The sequence below is a fragment of the Euprymna scolopes genome, chromosome 4 (assembly GCF_053919585.1).
Source record: "Euprymna scolopes isolate OS-2025 chromosome 4, ASM5391958v1, whole genome shotgun sequence".
Lineage (NCBI taxonomy): Eukaryota > Metazoa > Mollusca > Cephalopoda > Sepiida > Sepiolidae > Euprymna > Euprymna scolopes.
In genome coordinates, this window is record NC_136485.1 from 106,621,976 (window position 1) to 106,642,365 (window position 20,390).

Consider the following 20,390-nt stretch of genomic DNA (forward strand, 5'->3'; position numbering starts at 1 on the left):
TGATATAGTAAGCATTACTTTTTGAACGTCTCTTGTATTAACAAACATTAGAAATTATTTTTAAGCAAAATAATTCGCTTTGAACTAATTTAGAATACCCTACTTTTACAGATTATCAGAAAAGTCAATTAGTTTTAAAAAGTCAGTAATTTATAAAACATGTATCCAGTTAAACATTTCTTTAGACGTACATGAGATTCGGACTCAGGTATTTACATCATAAAAACTATGGTCTTGTTTACTCTACTTTTTCATTTTTTGCCAATTTATATTATATTTTTGCCAATTTATATTATATTTCTCTTAGTTTGTCTGTTCGTTTCACTTTTTCTCGAAAACTACAGAACTGATCTAAATGTAATTTTGTATGAACATTTGTTATGATGAGGTGCAGCTAAGTCAGCGTTCTGACATCTGTTTGGTGCACAGTTAGGAATTAATAGGGATTAGTCATCAAAGTACCACATTTACTCTCGAAAATTTCTCGGAAACTACTAGTCCGATCTGGCTGAAAGTTTGTATGGACTTTTGTTCTCATAAGATGTAGCGAACTATTTATTATGGTATCTGTTTGATGCACATTTACGAATTAATAAGCATTAATAAAGGTTAGCATTTAATGCCAAACCGAATACAAATTAAATCATATTCAACCGTCAATTTGGCATAAAATTCTTATTCTAAATCAACAAGCTATAACTTTTCCCCGTTTTTTTTTTTTACATTGGAGCTAAAGTAATGTCGTTTTGTGACGTATATATATCTGATAAAAGTGGCATTATTTTTGCACTAACCTAATAGAATACTAACGTCTAGTAAACAATGAGCAAAAAGTATTGTATGTTTCTATATGCGTACACAAACAGACAAACTGACAAACTAAAAAAAAAAAACACTAACCTTTTAATATATATGAATTTGGGGATGTAGGTTAATTGAAACAAAATAAATGAGAAACAGAATTGTTATAAAAAATCCAGCCATTTGAGAGGTGCTTACTTGCAGGAAAAAGAAGGCAATTGTGAGAATTGAGAATTTAAAAAAAAAAATAAGGCAAGTTATTGCTATTTTTAGTCAGAACATTTGATAAGCAACGTTATTTTTAAATAAAATGAAAAATAAAAAAAAATGCGCGAAAAATTATTTTTAACGGCGCAATTCCGTCTTTAAAAAATAGGACATATTATTATCAAATAAATCGCAGTTCTTTTGCCGCACTATATTTGACACTAAGTTACGACCTACGTCGTGTTCAAACACTGGTTCTCATCGGATAGCCAAAGTTAATCAACGTTGAAGCTACTCATTTCTTAGGATAAGTGACTATATGTGAATACTAGGTACCGTGAGTTGAAAAGTGGGTGAAAAAAAAAAAAAACTTTAAACTATGCATATACTTCTAATCCTCATAGCTATAGATGGGATATTGGAATATACTACACACTAGTTCTAGTAGGACAACTAGTCTAAGAAAACTCGGGAAGGATCTTTTGTAGAAGGGTCACACCACTAATGAGAAAAATGAGATTTTGCAAAAAAAAAAAAAAAAAATAGCCCACCAATTTGTGCAGTGCATGCAAACATTTTGTGACCTACTGTTAGTCTTGTCTAGAGTTGCGTAAGGTTATGATTAGAGAGAGACTGCGCAAAATACAGAATAAATACCACTGTAGAGCGTGTTACGAAATTGTAGACGATTGTACAAGTTTATGTAGTAGTAGTAGCAGTAGCAGTAGCAGTAGTAGCAGTAGTAGTAGTAGTAGTAGTAGTAGTACAAGTTTATGTAGTAGTAGAGAAACGATCTTTTTATGCAAATATCCAATGACAAATAAAGTTTATTTTATTTGGTAAGTAATATAAGGTGTTCTTACTACAACCAGCATTTTGTATGTTTTCAGTGGAATGGGTGCGAGTCTATTCTACAAAAGATCCGAAAAATATAGTAAAAATGACAGTATAAATTAAAGGTGTGAAACTGTCGGATGGCTACATGTTTCAAAGAAACGCAAAAAGAATATTAAAAAACAGTAAAAGTAGAATCAGTGTGATCGGAATTAGTGTAAGAAATTATAAAATTGAAAAAAATTAGTCCTGCACAAAATATATCTATGAAGCATATGTAGTATGCGCATACGCCTTGACTTACTTTTGTGAATCCTGTCCAGACATGTGTCAAGTTATGATTCGTAAGTTAGTTAATGGTTTGGCTTAGAGTCCAGGTGTTCAGGTTGCTATTGATGAGATCCTCATTTTTTACTGTACAAAGGTAACAGATTATGGTCCTACGATAGGAAGCGAGTAGGTTAACTAGGTAAATATGCAATTTATATAACTGGCTAACAATGCAGCTTGAGGAATTTAAAATATAGTTTTGAAACAAATAATTATAAATTAAATATTTGACGGATAAGAAATGTCTAAATCAATAATAATCGAAAAAAATAACAAACATGGACTATCATAGTATCGAAAGAGGTCAAAGTTTTATGAATCAAGAAAACAGCTGATTATATAGGTTAACGACAGTTGAGGAAGAAGACCTTTTGGCTTGGAAAACACAGTTTATTATATAGTTAGTTAGGAAAACACCGGAAACTATTAAAATGGTCGATTATTACGATTCGTTAAAGTATATTGTTAGATAGAAATATTTTAAAGATGTTAAGTTGAATATTTACATTTGATAGTTGTCAGGAATGTTAACTTGGTGTTAATTTGACGGATGGAATTTAAGCTAACCATAATATTAGCAAATATATGTGACAAAACCGAGCAAAGATCTTTAGACTACGTGTAGTGATGACGTAATAAAAATATAGACTTTGAGATGTAGTTACGTGGGAGATCAGTTTTCAATACGCAATGCATTAAAGACGGATGGGGTTTTTATGACAGGACGCCTAATAGAAATCAGGTGGCGACTTAGAAAAATGTAATCTTATACAAAGCATGCCAACTCTGAAAAAGAACCCAGCAAAGAATAAATGATTATATTTAAAAAATATAATTTTCGTCTGAGCGTTTTCACTTTCGAATAGAAACACTTTTAATTTCAGAACGCATGGAAAGAAGATTTGAGGTATGTTTTTGATGGTGTTCCAACCGACAACAATATCTATACACTGTTAATTTATGTATACACACACCAACACACTATAGAGAATACACTAGACGAATCACATATCAGAACGTTAATACTCATAAGTTAAAAGAGACTCATTATAGAACACACATCTGTTATATATATATATATATATATATATATTTATATATATATATATATATATATATATATATATACACACAACAATATAAACAAAACAAATGTACATATATACAAAACAATATTAACAAAATATATATACATATATATATATATAAAACAACATAAACAAGACAAATATATATATATATATACGCTCTTTATACAGCTACAGTGTTACAATCCCAGAGAACTGTTATTTGTCTCTTTTGTTACATGCCCATTGTAAAAATGCATCTGTTGTCATAATTTTTATGCTACCAGACATTACACGAGTTAGACACACGTACGTAATATATACACCCGTCCATATCATACAGAACCCCCGACAATACGTTGTATTCCTTCTAGTGCCGTATACACACGTCATACAGACCCCCCCCCCCGCCACGTAACAAGTTGTTCATTTGGCGACAGAATTTTCGTTCTGCGAGAGATTTTGGTCTTTCAACATAAATACAAGTTATAAAGAATAGCTATCACATAATAATAAGAATATATATATATATGTGTGTGTGTGTGTGTGTGTGTGTGTGTGTTTGTGTGTGTGTTTTCAATAATTTATAATAGTTTTTTTTTTTTAAGATATTTCTGGAATTCGCTCGAGATAAGGCGTGATACCACTTGTTAAGAGCTAACAAGAACGTAAGGTTATCATTATAAATACAGGAGATGCCTATTAGCCTTAGTATTGAAAAGACAAAGGTTATAGGTAAAAGGAAAACAGTGAGCAGGAAGAGATTTCCACAAACGTGCAGTCCTTGGAAAGAAGCTACTGGAATAGGAAGCTGTATTACAATGAGGTATTTAAACAATGAATTGATGGAGATCTCTAGATTAACAAATAAAACGATCTGGAACAAAGGAAGCAAGGAATAGATCAGACCATTTTGGGAGGACACTGCCATAATAGTATTTATAGAAAAGACCGAGACTAGCAACATCACGTCCGTGAGAAAGAGGTTGCAGATAAAAGGATAGGATGGGGCCAATTAAATTGCAGATGCGTTTCTGCAATTTATCGAGAACTCTAAAATAGAACAGAGATTCACCAACCCACATGTGAAAACAATACTTCATACATGATCTGATGATTTGTAGAGATAGAGAATAGATTCATGTGTATAAAACTGTTTGGAGAGATAAAGAGAACTGATTTTACGAGAAGCTAAAACAGCAGTAGATGTAATATATGGCTCTAAGAAAGATTTGATGAAAAAGAAAGACCAGGAAGTTTTAGAGTCGATTTTTCATCGAGAGCAGATCCATCCATAAGAATCTCAGAAGAAAAAGGACACGTCTGCGATTGAAGGACAATAGTTGAGTCTTAACAGGATTAAACGAAACAAGCCATTTTTTACTTTAATTTAGAAATTATTGTTGCCTATCTATATCTCTTGATACCGAACTATTTAATATACAAACTCAATTAACTCGAGTATGAAAAGTTCACTGGAATTACGAATTACTAAACACTCGATTAGATTCCTTAAATTTTAGGTTTATAATTGTATAATTATCATATTGCTTCTTTAATTCAATGAAAAATTTTTCCTGAGATTCCTAAGAGGGGCATGATTTACGGATAAAATAAATTTTTTACTGTATTGCGGACTCATAATTGCTAAGCTATTCTTGAAACATACCGGAATTCACACACACACACACACACACATACATATACACACACACACACACATATATATATATATATATATATATATATATATATATATATATGCACACACCTGAAAAAGATCAGATGTTACATGAGTAACATATGTAAGAATAAAATTCAAGATAAGTACAGTAGTCTGAATAGTGCAAATAATATAAAGCTTCACCAATTTCATATAATTTTATTCATGTTTATACATGTGCATTGGAAATTTATGGAGAGCGGGGCAATAACATACTCTTCAAAAGAAAGAAGACCCTTTTGTAAAAAAAAAAAAAAATGACCCCGCACTGTTTTCTGATTTCTTATGAACCGAAAACAAGAAGGTCAGTCTTTAAATGGGAGTGGGAATTAAGTCGAGGGAAATGTAATAGCAGTGGATTTAGGGAGTGTAATGCCCTTTTGAAATAAAAATGAGAGGGAGAGACTTTGGTTGAGTACAAAATTAGACTAGAACTGACTCATCCGCATTACCCAATAAAAACGTCTCAGGGGATTAGCAATAAACGAACGAAGGACGTACGATGTACGTTGTACGATGGAACTGAACCATATTATTTTTTGACAAGAAAAGTCTGATGCTACATCGATCAGCCTCTACGTTGCAAGAAAGATAGTAATGCGAACACTGAATGGCATAAAAGCACAGAGCAAAAACAATACTACACTTTAATTGTTACGATACATTGCCATGTAATCGACCTGCACGATATCCGATTTTCTGTTCGTTAGCTACTTAATTTCTGTTAAAAGCAACAGAGTACCAGGAAGAACCAATCAGAACGGAAAAGCGAAGGTCATGCAAATTAAGAATATCCGGTTTGTTGTTAAAGGAGTGTAAATAGGACACAACAAGAAAGCTATACAGCAGAAACAAATAACCTTAATATTTAGAATGAAGAGTGACCATCTATTGCTGATGGAGATTTGGTAGCTGTCTGAAGCCGCATCTATAATATTAAGTTTATTAATGTTTAACTGCTATACTATATTTTAATACCCCGTTTAGTTTATTATACTCTTTCAGATTAATGTGTTATCTTTCAAGTTTTAATCCGAGGCAGCTAGTGTAGTATCTGTTCGGTTGTTATGAGACAATCCTTTCAGGTAATATCTCTTTCTTTTGGGGTAGAAATATAGCATGTTTCTTTCGTCATTTATACTAGAAAAATTATGCGATCAAAGGAGAGGGCGGCATATTTTTGTTAGCAGTGATAATGAAAATATCATCCATAGAGCAGCCATCCTCAACTTTTCCCCCCCGTCATTGTTTGTATTTCTCCATTTATCCCCTACTCCCATACAAAAAAGTATAGCCATCACAAAGTGACAGAGAAATAAATAAATAGAAAATTATGAAGTAAAATTTTATTACATTTCTTACACATGACACAATCTGAAAAGAAATAATTATTTTTAAATTATCAACTACTTTAATTATTTACCCCCGACTTTTTATCCCTTTGAGGTATATTTAACCCTGGTTGAAAATCTCTGGCATAAAAGTATACCGAGGGATTCTGTTGTATCCGAAAAATCAGCCATTTTGATTGGTGAGAACCAAATTATGATTGTAAGGTGGATTACAACGAGAGACGTTCCGGTGAGGGGTAGAGTTTTGCGCGTATTGCCTGAAGTAGTGCACGTCCCTCTCTCTCTCTCTCTCTCTCTCTTTCTCTCTCTCTCGCTCTCTCTCTCTCTCTGTCTCTCTCATTCTTTCTCTCTCTGTTTAGTGAAGTTTGTATTTGACGTATAACCGCTTTTAGTTATCTTAAGAACGGGGAAAATATTTTATGCCTTGAGTGATAGGGCAATGACCTAAGAAAACGCACTTTCGTTTGTTGACGTTGCTTTTATCTTTACAATATTCCTCATTTTTTCTTTTATTCTTTTATTCTCATTTCTTTTTCATTTATTCAATTTGTTACATTTATCTAAGGTGAATTGGCCGAACGGAATATGATGGAGATAAAAAAAAATACTGACGAAAATGAATGAAAGGGAAAAATCATGCTAAAGTGCTCGGATAAAATACTGAGAATGAATGCTGCTAGCAGCGATGTAGGTATAATGTTTTGTTTTAAGAGAGAACAAGGTAAGGGATTAATGGATGGGCCAGGGGACGTGTGTTTCTCCCAACCTGTGTGAATAGACGAAGGTGAACATGAGAGCTAGAGTGAAAGGACTGAAAATTGATAAGAACACTTTTTTTCATTCAATTTTCACCCCAAACAAGGTACAGTGCCATTTTGAAGAAATATGATGGAGATAAAAAAAAAGAAATATGATGGAGATAAAAAAAAAATGTATTATATCGGGGACATAAGTTGCAGGGGTATTATGAAGGGAGATGAGCAGGGAGATGTCTGTTCACATTACACTTGAACTTCTGCATGTCAGTACAATTGGGAAAACAGAATCCTAGAAGGGAGTTCCAAATCTAGCAGTTCTGCGGAAGAAACTATTGCAGTAGATCTCTACTGTGAAGGGGTGGGATTTAGCTGTTGTCGGATTTGTCGGGGGTATTCACGTCGAGGGGGCACAAGTGCTTGTAGTTCTTCATAGCATTCATCATTAAAGTACCTGTAGAACAGGCAAAGGGATACAACATTTCATCGATGGGACAGACGCTGAAGCCTAGTTGACATTTCAGGACTTATCAGGTAGGCGACTCTCTTTTCAACCCTATCAAGGAGTGAGAAACAAGTAGTAGATGCACCAGCCCAAATGTGATAACAGTACTCCAAACATGGGCGAATGGTGGTCTTATAGAGGTACAGGATACTTTCAGGCGTAAGTAGTTTTCCAGCACGGTAGAGAGAGCCCACCTTCTTCGCAGCAGCTTTGGCAGTGCTCTCAATGTATCTATTCCAGTTCATGTTTCTTGTAAATGTTAGGTCGAGGAGTTTAAAGGAAATACTTTCGGATAATGTGTTCTTGGGCATTGCTATTGGTGGTGGTGAAGGTTTCTTGTAATTATTGAAGGAAACAAGCTTAGTCTTGGCAGTATTGAATGTGACCATCCATTTTTTGTCCCCCCATTCCACTACAGATTGAAGGTCATCCTCTAGTTTTTCTTCCATTTCCTTAGATATGTGTTCATTTGTTTTTCCCTCGTGCTTGTTATAGAGAGTGGCTTCATCAGCAAATATAACCATCTCAGAAACAATTTTATCAGGGAGGTCATTTATGAATATCAGGAATAATAAAGGTCCAAGGATAGACCCCTGAGGTACTTCCGCATTTATATCATATTGTTTAGATGTACGACCATCGAGGACAACCTGCTTGTACCTTTAATCAATGAAGTCGCGAACAGATTTGCTTTAGTAAAAAAAAAAGAAAAAAAAAGACTAGAACTGATCAATCAGCATTACCCGGTAAAAGCGTCTCAGGGGCTTAGCAATAAATGAACTTTATTTTCAGAAGGATGTGATAATGCACGTTGTATGATGGAGCCGAACCATAGTCTCTTTAGATAAATGTTTAGTGCCTCATGGATCACCCTCTACGTTGCTAGAATGATGCTAACGCGAATATTGAATGGTATGACGGCACAAAGCAAAAACAAATACTACATTTTAATTGTTGGTGATCAGGTGGTTAACGAGACAGATTGACAATCTAGGTGTTCCAAATTCGAATCTAATTCGTTCCCCAAAAATCACTTTCACTTAGGATGTTGGCAATTTTCTCGTAGTCTTTCTTGTAAGTACTTGATGTCTTTCTAGAAATCATTCTGCCTACAAAAATATCGGGGAAAACAATGTCAATATTAAAATCTTCAGACTCATACGATAGGATGATACGTTGAAACAAGTTATGTGTTTCATAGATGTCGCGTATCATACAGCAAAATGCTATGCATCATTTATAACACATGAATGATAGCTAGGCCATGCAATAAACAAAATGCTGCATAGTTGCTTTCCATGCATATCTGCAGTTGTTCATTGCGGAATTTTGGCGCTGGCTGGAAATTATTCAATCTCAGTCCAGTTTCTCTTCTGGTTGAAAGGCGCCCTCTGTTATCCCTATTTTTAAAAATGCTGGTGGTCGGTCTGGCTAAATATATTTCTTATTATTTCAACACAATTAATCTGCTGGAAAAGATATTTCTGTGGTGCCCAGAGGCCAAAGGACTGGCTGATAAGCCTCATATTACAATCAAGACTTCTGAAGAATGACACTGGTCTCTCGAGAGTTTCTCTCTGCAGTGAGTGCCAAGCATCATGAAGAACGAACTTGGTAAATAATTCACCATCAATTAATGGATGGTACAAAACAAGACGAAACAAGAAGTATTCCGTAGAACATCCAAAGTGAAAATAATGATTTAGCCTTTGTAAAATGAGTTTGTTGTAGTTTATTGTCACATGTCCCGCAAGCTATCAAGTGTGAGTTTTACTTGCATTTTCTTTTGTGGCTAATCTTTGAGAAACTGGAGAACAGCATTTGTGAGCTGGGCTTTTCTGGTTTAAATATGAGTTTGATCGACTCCCAGCACTAAGAGCGAAACAGTTAAACAATTCATTTTTTAAATATTAATTAATATTTTTTCCATGTTTCTGATTGGTTTGAAAAAAAAATTATTTTATGATGCTTATCGAATATTGTTAACATCATATTTGTTTTTATCTGTTTGAACAATTAAGAAATATTTTCCAAATTTCAGTTACTTACACGTATGTTTAAAGATTTTAGGGGCAAAATATGTACACAATCTCCCATTTGAAAATTCAAATTATTCAGACTTGCATTGAATTTTGTCTATATTCATTACACATCGCTTAAACTAAATTCCCTAAATTTCAATTTCCTGTGAAAACACCGTAAGCCTTAAATTTGAGGCATTTTCCAGAATTTAAATCATGTAATGGATTTTGATCAGAATTGGAATAAGGATTGTAAACCATTTTGTAGTATGAATTACGAAGCAGCAAGGCGTACGACTGGTAATGCAAGCGACATTTTATTTAATTTAGCTTATTTAAAAAAAAAAGCAGTCAAAGAAGTGAATGAAGCCTCAAAGGTGTTTTAAATTTTAACCACAATTGTTAGAAATAATTAACTTTTAGTTTCATTTGAGTATTTTAAAAGATTTTTAACTGCATATGTGTACATCAAAAATTATAAGAGGTATTTCAGCTTTGCGTTTAATTTGATCCATAGACAATAGACACCAATTCAACAATTTAGTGTAAATCTTTTATTTACAATTCTCTTTCCGTTTAACATTAAATTTTAAACATTTTTTAGAATCCAACTCATTTAATGGATTAAATATAAATCTGTATAAGGTTTCTAGATATGCTATGTAGTATTATATCTTTATCTTAACCTTTGTAAAACAACATAAATGTTTGGCAAAACTATATTTTCGGGGAATTAATTTTACCTGCTCTGGAACGGGCATTCTTCTAACTTCATATAAAATGGACTTACAACAAATAGAAGACAAGTTTAAGGCAGGAACTGAGAAGAAACCAGGCGTTAACATGGTTGTGTTGTCTTTTCTGACGAGTACTATTATAAAAGTGGTGGTAATAACTCTTATTTGATAGTATCATAAGTTTTGGAGATCAGAAGAATATCAATTAATTGAGTAAAATTATTCAATAATTGATTTTAAAACACGGGGATTTGTGTCACGATATTATTGGATAAAAAAAGGGTTGATGTGAAACTTTGGTTTTCTGAAACGAAAAAACACTCACATCTCAATGAAACACAAAATAGGGAAAAGAATAATTCTTTCTCATCGGGTGAATAGTAAATTTAATTGACAGACGAGATACCTGGCCTTTTAATCAGCGTAGATCAGTAGACAGTAATGACGGATGCATCTCAGACTTTGAGAAAAGTGAAATAAATCCTATTTTATTTAATTGTTCGTTGTTCATGTGACGATGAGCCTGTGAGTGTAGGAAGGAGAGCAGAACCAGTCGAAGTAATTGTCAGGTAAGAGAGCAAAAATCCTCCTTCTCCTCCTAGGATACAATGAGAGAGGAATAACTCCTTATCTATAATATAAATCTCGCCTGTCTGTTTAAATGTATGTATGTATGTATGTATGTATGCCTAAAACTTATGACAGAGGCAACGGATTTTCATGAGATCAGTATCATTTTGAAGCTCGACGACTCGGACGACAAATATCGAAAAATTAGCCAAACATAATTCCTTCACCCTCAACCGGGTATTTTTCTACAAGTAGGAGTCAATTTTTGCGAGCCATTTTTTCAAGTCATCGTCTCGGTTGGATTGACTTTGCCTAATTTTAACGTTCCGAACTTCCGGTCGCGTCATCGATTAGCGGTAAGACGTTAAATTTTCTTTCACTTTCTTTGCCGCCATCGCATCATGGGTTCGAGTCTGCCTGCCTACTACCTACTTTTTTTTTGCTCTACACAGGTTTATTTTGTAATTTTATGCATCATCAAAAACCAACGCTTTTAGTTGTCACTCAAGAACAAAGAATATGACCACTTAAATTAATTGTTTGTGAAAATAACATATGGCGATATCTGCTAAAGTGTGCTAAGTATTTTTCAAGTACTCTAACCACTGAACCACGGTTCCTTGCGCAAGAGGACTTGGAAAAATCAATTGTAAAAGTGATATTCTCCTGAAGGTTGAAGATTCAGTCCTGTGTGTGTGCGACCGAAAAATACAATTGTGAATTACTTAGGACCTCTATCAAGTGATGGCTGACGGAACAAGAGCATGCTACCCCGTGAAGTAAATAAAGAGTTCCGCTCGAAATTCCAATCCGAATTCCAAAGTTCAGCAGAAACATTTCAGAGTTCGACAAGATACACCTGAAGAAGGTCGGAGGTTACATCGACTGAAATGTTGTGAAAATCACACTCAAGATGAGAACAGTAGTCCGATGAATCCAATTAATACGAATAACCAATCCTCATCTAAAAAATTCAGAAACGTCAGAAGAAAAGATAGGAAAAAATATCTGCAATATTATCGATAATAATTTAAGTGGTCATATTCTTTGTTCTTGAGTGACAACTAAAAGCGTTGGTTTTTGATGATGCATAAAATTACAAAATAAACCTAAGCTATGATTTTTCAGATTGTATTGTATTACAATGAATTGAAAGTCACCCAAATATCAACATTAAAGTGTTACTTGACCAGTTATCGAAACAGTGCGTTAAGTTTAAAAAACTACCACGATGAGAAACGGTGTGACTTCTGTCGGTGCTGCTGTTGTTAATCATGATGTGCGTATCATTTTTTGTACTTGACTGACCGTCTGTATTACATGCTGCTGATGAACTCTTTCTCTTGGATGGAGGAGTTGTCAAGTAGTTGCCTTTACCAGAAATGAACCAACTTTTATGGACATTCGAATTCGGACGTTGAAACGTTTTGCTTTAAATTGTTCGTTGCCGAAGTTTTGATATGCAGAGCGAAGCGAGATTCACGGTTGCATCTGTTTTTAAACTAGTCATTTACGATTTAGATAAATCGTTAAAATTGTTAAAATTAGAAGTTAACACGGATAATTCCATAATGCTTGACAGTATCCATTATGGATATCAAGACACTAAACTTTAATCAAGATTTGTAAAGAAGCACTATAAGTCGACAAGTTTCAATGTTATCAATATGGATTCCTTAGCAGCTATTTTTACCGGCTAAAAACCGAATCAAATTTGTTCCATATATTCGAATTTCCTATATATCAAGTTTTAAGTCTGTAGACCAAAAATTGACGGAGTAGTTTGGTAGAGACCGTTCCTTACACGGACAAACAGACAATGTTACTCTTATATAAATATACAAAATTTAATCGATTTTTCTTGAAATGGGATACGAATACCAATAGTCCAATTGTCTAATTGAATTTTTATGTATTTAGAAATATAATAAATTGTATATTTGGAATGGTAAATATTAAATTATATTAAGCAGGAAAGTTTTGCAATTTTTTAGTGTCTTGCCGCTGCCCCTTCAAAAGACAATGTTGAAATTTTGATCCTTTTATTCTATAAAAATGATTTCTTGTGCGCGAACGTAATTTGAAGTACGGCACTTGACCGCAATTCTTGCTTTTTCGTTGATATCATGTAATTTAAATATAATTTAATTTTTTCTAACTTCCGTGTCTTCGCAGACGCCGTCGTTCAATAAATCAGATTGGTGTACACAGGATAGTGTTCTTTTATATGATGTGCATATTTATTTACTTTGCAACAAGTTTCGCAAAAAAGTCAGGAGGGATCTTGAAAAGCTAGCGCCCTAGATGAAGTACACTCTAGCCCACAAAAGAGGCTTAAGCCAGGGGGTTGCAAACTTCTTGACTTGCGGACCCCTTTATATTTCAGGTTTTACCCTTATAAACGATTATGAAATTGACGCACCGGCAATAAAATGTCCGATTGCTTGGTGTCGCCTTTCTTCCGAAAACCGTGGCATGATAACGACTGGGTGTAATCTGCATTTCTCAACGACTTTTAATCAGCCGTAGGCTGAAGATCGATCGTCTGTGATTTTTATTCTAGTGACAACAATATTAACAGCTAGGAGCGAGTCCATAATGCTTAAAATCTTAATATTAAATGAAAACAACAATAGTATTTAACAAATAGTTTTATTGTCAATTACACACACGTAGGATTTTTCAATACACACTTAGTGAGAAGGATGTGCTTGCTTGACTTTGCACAAACTGTCAATTCTTAGCGATATTACTGACAAACATACACGTAAGTCACTTTCTGGAGATAGTTTGGATCTGTATTTGTTTTTTAGATTGATCAGTGCCGAAAATCCTGCTTCGCATAAGTATGTTGTTGCAAACGGTAACAAAATCTTAACTGCCTTTCGAGATAACAATGGCTATTAAGAGGGCCAGAATTTCGAAACTTGTTGCTGCATAAAACTGATTTTTAAACTTCTGTCATGAAATTTCAGCCAGTTCTTCCAGTTCATTTCCTGTGAGCATGATATCAGCTATTTCTACATTAAACGGATTTCTGATCCAGTCAAAATTTTCAATATAATCTGGAATATCTTTCAAGAAATATTTGTCAAAATGTTCGGCTAGTGATACCGAATGTCGTTTAACATCTACAATTATCAAATCAACATTAACTGAATCATTGTTGCTGAGATATTCGTCCAGTGTAGGGAACATATCTAAAGTTTTCTTACCAACTTTTGTAATTCATATATTCAGTTTTTTCTTGAAGGCTTGTATTTTGCCATGACTAAATAAAATATTTGAATTTCTTCCTTGTAGAGATAAATTCAGTTCATTAAATTTGTTGAATATATCTGCCAGATAAGCAACTTTGCAAAGCCAAATTTTATCGGCCATTATCGAAGCCAATTCAGCATCACGAACACACAGAAATATCAAAAGTTCTTCTCTAAGTTCAAATAAACGCTGAATTACTTTACTTCTGTATGAAACAACAGACTTGAATGTTCAGCCCCATCTCACCACAGAGTATCGCAAAGAAACGACTAAACAGTGGTCTGGTTTTAATGAAATTTATCACTTTAATACAAGATGACAAGACTTCGGACAAAGAAGTATCCATTTTTTTTTCAACCGGAGCTGCTCGATGAATCATGCAATGTGTTGCAGTGATAGTAGGTGCTTAACATGCCCAACAACGCCTGAGTGAATATCGGTCATTGACACCGCTTCATCTGTACATATGCCATTACACTGGCTCCATAACAAGCCGAATTGAGAAAGAAAAGAGTCCAATACTTTAAAAATTTCCTCGCCAGTTGTTCTAGTGGGCATAGGATGGCAAAATAGAAAATCTTCAAGCATTTCACTTTCCAAACAATATCGCACATACATCATAAGTTAGTTCCACTGGTAATATCTGCTTTCATCAAGTTGTAATGCAAAAATGCCTGTTTTCAATTAACTGAGTCTTTATGTCGTCTGACATATCTTCTATTCTTCGCGCAATTATGTTATCTGACAGTGGCACAGTTTTCAATTTCGCAGCATATTTTTCATCCAAAACTGCCTCACACATGTCTATTGCACAAGGCAATGCAATTTCTTCAGCAATATTATGGGACTTGTTAGCATGAACCACTCTCAGTGCGACTAAATAAGATGGTCGTAAAAGTTTTTGTCTGCTTTAAATAATCATTCCTTTTTCTTTCAAGAAAATCTTTTGGTTTTGTGGCAAATTGAGGATGTAGTGTTGTTAACTTTCACTGCAATTTTGCTGGCTTCAGGGCTTCATTCGACAATAACTTATGACAAAGTAAACACTGTGGTCTGTTAGCATTAGACACACTTTCAATGAATCCAAATCGAATATACTCCGCATCATATTTTCTTAATTTGTTTTTCTGAACAATCTCTTTTGTCTTTGTATCAAATTCTGAGTTGATTTCATCATGAGCTTTCCGTTTCAATAATTAATCCTTGGTTAAAGTTTGCACTCTGAAAAGCAAAATTTGATGAAATATTTTTTGTATAAATAATGCAAGCTTAGTCACTTATGAACATAAATAAGTAAAAATCAGATATTCAGACATTAAGAATTCCTGACACGCAATCAATGCTCAAGTCCCGTTGTAATCGTGTTCTGTACTATGCAGAAAATTTAATTTTGTGTAAAAAAAATACGCAAGAACACAACGTCGAATATATTTCCACAGTAATAACAAATAACGATTCTTTACATTTTTATAAATGTTCAAACTCATAGAAAAAAGAAAAAATGCATTTCATAAAAATGAAAAGTTTGAAGTTTAGGATTTGTGTCGATGAAGTACCTTGCTTCCTGTTTCATTGTTGCCATATACGCACGATAAAGAAATTTATTAAATGCTCAACTGAAAAAGGAATTTTGTCGTATTAAAGAGATTAACCGTATTTCTACCAGTTATTTCTACCTGTTAAAATAAAATCCCAAAACAAAACGTTTATTATTTCAAACACTTTTTACATTTAAAATTTAAAAACTCACACGTCAGTAATTAAGTCAATGATATAGAACATAAAAAGAGTAAAGAAAATAACGAAAAAATATTTAAAATAAAAAAGGCATATGGATTAAGTAGCAGAAACAAACTTAAACTATTTATTTAAAGAAAGTTCTTCCCTAGTGTCGGCCAATAAATAAAATCATTACGAGGACAACAGATTTTTCATTTGTTTAAATTATGAAGTTGGTTAAAATAAGATGTTATAAATAATAAGTAACAAGTGTTTTAATATTACAAATTGTAACTATGTACTTTAAATTAAAAACTATCAATAACCTTATTTTAGAAATTTAAATGTTTCTACAAAAAAAAAAAAAACAATGTATATCAATCACGATAATAAAAGAAACAAATTTTGTTAAAATAGATATTTTGAATTTTTAGTGCGTCAGTTACATGGTAATAGATAAGTAACTACCAGAATAAAAAAAAATAACAACTGTTTAAAATAGATTTAGTTTATCACATTTATTAATTTATTATTAAAAATTTATTAAATTAAAATCATCAGATGAAATGTAAAATTGGCGGTGCTGATGGGGTTCCATTAAAGGAAAGAGATTAAATTTAACTAGAAAATTAAAATTGTAAGAAGAAAAATTTCGATTTAAAAACATATATAAAATCAAATTACCCATAAAAAGTCTTTGCTGTCCGGCCACGGAACCCCTGTCTTGTCCTTGCGGGCCCCCTGAAAACCCCTGGCTTAAGCTGTCCTGTCTATATAGTACAGTAGCGGCGCCTCATGTGTTAGCAATAAACTAACCTCTTTTCAGAGAGAAGATAAAGCCTGAAAATGTGGATTTCCTCGGACTGAGTAGATTCTTATCTAGTCCGACAGCAACAAAGCCGCTTTCTAACAAATTGTCAAGGACAGTTCCCCGACTGGTACGAAAAACACCTACTCAATCTGTGCCACTGCTGCACGTGTAGACTTGGTCGGCTGAGAAAACAATCGATTTGACTTTTTCGTTTTATCATTTCTGTTTCTGTATCTTTTTTATTTTGTTTTTGCGTGTGTTATAACGTTTTATATCGAACAGAACGTCGGTCTGTCACGCTTACGCAGGAAAAATCATTTTATTCGTCTATCACGTTTTAGTTTTGAATACGATTTATTTTTGTCTGTCACGTATCAATTTGTAATAGCCGTTTCTTTTATCTATCAGGCCTTACTTTAGTCGGTTTGTCGCGCTTAAGTTTGAAATAACATTTGTGTCCCTCTTTGCACTTTAGTTTCAACGATGATTTTCGTCTGTCCGAACCTTACGTTTGAAATAGCATTTTAGATACTTGCACACATTTCTATTAAAGGTTTATTCTCATATCCCTTGAACCAAATGACATGCAATGGTATAGTGATCCCTGCTAATACCATGGTGATGGCCGGGGCCGACTTCTTTAATCTATAACTCAGTCTCAAATATCTCATTTATACCTCAGAGACTCAAGTATATGTCTTAGTATGAAAGGCGATAATTTGAATGTGAGTGGACGTTCCCTTTAATTTGGATGCCAGGGGCCATTGCCCCGTCTTCCCGCCCCCCATTTCTTATCCCCCCATCCCTCATTCTATGCGCCATTGCGCCAAACTGCTCGCTGTTCTATAAGTTTGAAAAAACATTTTCATCGATAAACGCACAAACCGAATGGACGCACCTTGCTATGTGTTCTCTTATCTTTCATTTCAATGTTTTTCTGCTTCTTCATCAGTTTGTTTGTAATATTTCAGCATTTACTCGTCTTGCTATACATATATGTGTGTGTATGTGTGTGTGTGTATGTGTGTGTGCGCACGCGCGTGTGTGTGCGCATCAGTCTAGGCGTACATAATTCATCCATCATGTTCATTGTCAGATGAGTGGGAGGCAGATTCGTCTTTGCCAATAAATGCGTAATCTATCCAATCTTCGGAGCTAAAAATGCTTCTTTTTTTTTTCTCAAAAGAGAAATAGAAGGCGCCAAATAATAATAATAATAATAATAATAATAATAATAATAATAATAATAATAATAATAATAATAATAATTTCTATCGGTTTTCATTTGGAGCTTTTCCATTATTGAATATTTATCCTTAGGAGTTCCAATATGAGATTCTGCAAAAGTTCCTGCAATATTACGATAGAGAAGAGTTTAATTTGTAAAATACACGTCAAACAGACAATTACAAGATGACATTTTAGCCACCGACAGTCATCACTTCCTTCAAACTCCTTGGCTTAGCATTCACGGGCAACATGAACTGGAACAAATACATTGAGAGCATTGCAAATAAGGTGGTTTCTCTCTGCAATGCTAGAAAATTACACCTGAGAATATTCTGTATCTTTGCAAAGCCACCATTCACCCATGCACTGAACATTGTTGCAATATCTTGACTGGTGCATCCACCATTAGTCCCGCCCTATTAGACAAGATCTAAAAAAGAGTCCAATTTAATAGGTGTTGCATTATAAACTCACCTTTAACCACTGTCGCATCGCCGCAATGTTGCATCCCTGTGCCTGTTTTACAAGTATTCAATGGAATGTACTCTGATAGACTCGGTGCAATTGTACCTCTTCGACGTAAAACCCGTTTAGACACAAATCTCACCCCTTCACTGTTCTAGATGTCAAAATTCCTTCTACTCTAATAGCTTCTTTCCTCAAACTGTTAGACCTTTGAATTACCTCTCTGCTCTCTGCTTCCCTTGTTGTACTGACATGCAGAAATTTAAATGTAATGTGAACCAACATCTCGCTCATCTCCTTACATAGCCCCATGTTAACATGGTATCGGATAGTAGCTCCTCGTTCAGTTGGAAATATGCCTTGTTTGGCGCCAACAAGAATAATAAAAACAATTAATAAATAACGTATTAGAACTTTTGTAATCCGCCCAATTCTCTGCTTGAATGGTTTTCTTTGAAAAGAGCGAATGCTAATAAACATTAATTGATTAGTTTAGTGGTATAACTCTCCGTAACAAAATGGCGGCTTAGGAGGAACTAAATAGGATTTGAAGATCGAAAGAATGAAATATTTTAAAAATAAAATACTTGCTTGAATTTGCGAAGTATAACAATATGCCTCGATGGTGTAAGCCATTTTAGTTTTAGAAGCGAAGAGAAGAGAAATGTTGTTCCAAAGAAAATGTTGTTCCAAACAATCCAGAGAAGCTTTGAATTGTAAACGCTTGCAGACGAAGAATGGTATTTCCGGTCTGTAACCATTCTGAAGAAGTAATGAGATGGAGAGTAAAGTTCCTTCTGACGTGAAGACATAAGTATGTGTTGGAATTCTAAAATATCCAGTATGTTTTATGTTTTCTGGTTAGTAGAGCCTTGTTTCATCTGATTGGTCAGTTCTTATCACCCATGTCTATAAACAGAACCTTCCAAGTTTTTGCAATCATACCCTCTTCACTCTACTAAAAATATTGCTCTCTTTCTGTTTTTGTAACGTGTAGCTTCCTATCTCTTCCGTTGTCTTCCGAAATAAAGAAAAAAGAATTTCACATAAATGTGTGAACTCAGCTTTTTCCACAAATTAAAATAATATAGTTAGTAAGCTAGTCTGAAATATCAGTTGCTAATGAAACCGATAATTAAAAGTTAGAATCAGAAAGAGTCGGCAGAAAACAATCCAAAGAGAATAGGTCTGAAGAATATGTAGGGCAAGTGTGGTCTGTCGTGATTTTCGTAAATAGGAGACCTAGTCATTGAAAAATTACGTCATGTCTGATATTGATAGCAAGCAAGATCTGTCGAACAGTCAAACTTTTGGTGATGAATGAGAGCTTTTTCTAAAACATTCGAAAACTTTTTAAAAAAAGAGAAAAAGAGAAAAATACGAAATGTAATTTATACTGAAATTGAACTGATTTAATATTAATTAAAAAAAAAAAGAAGAAAAATGAGGATTAATTCAAAAGGGAAAAGTTATGTATGATTCATGCGAAACAACATTATGTAAATAAACATTTTGTTGTTTCATGGATTTAAATAATTTTTTAAAAGACACGGTTTAAAAATAATAAAGAAATGTAACCATTATGTTTGGATCGTGTCTACTTCTCTTTTTTTACGGAAATCGTTCTTGAAGTAAATAGCTAAAATTACTACTTTAATGTTAAACACTTGGCAATGATAAATGTTAGATTGATATATTCCGACCTCAAAAAAGTCATTTCCGCCCCCTCTCGTTGTTAGAAACATCGTTCATGGAATGTGACGACTAACGGAAGCGATATGGTCCACTTTCAACTCTTCCTGAATTTGTGAAAGAGATAATCCTGGTCGAATTTCGATACATATAAATCTGCATAAATTTTTACACAAGATCCACGTGAAATATAATTCATGTGTAGATTGGTTAAAAAGTAAATGTTAAATATTGAATAATCGTATGCATAATATTTACGCATAATCATGTTAATCATCGAAGTTAAGCAAGGTTTAGCTTAGTCAGTATC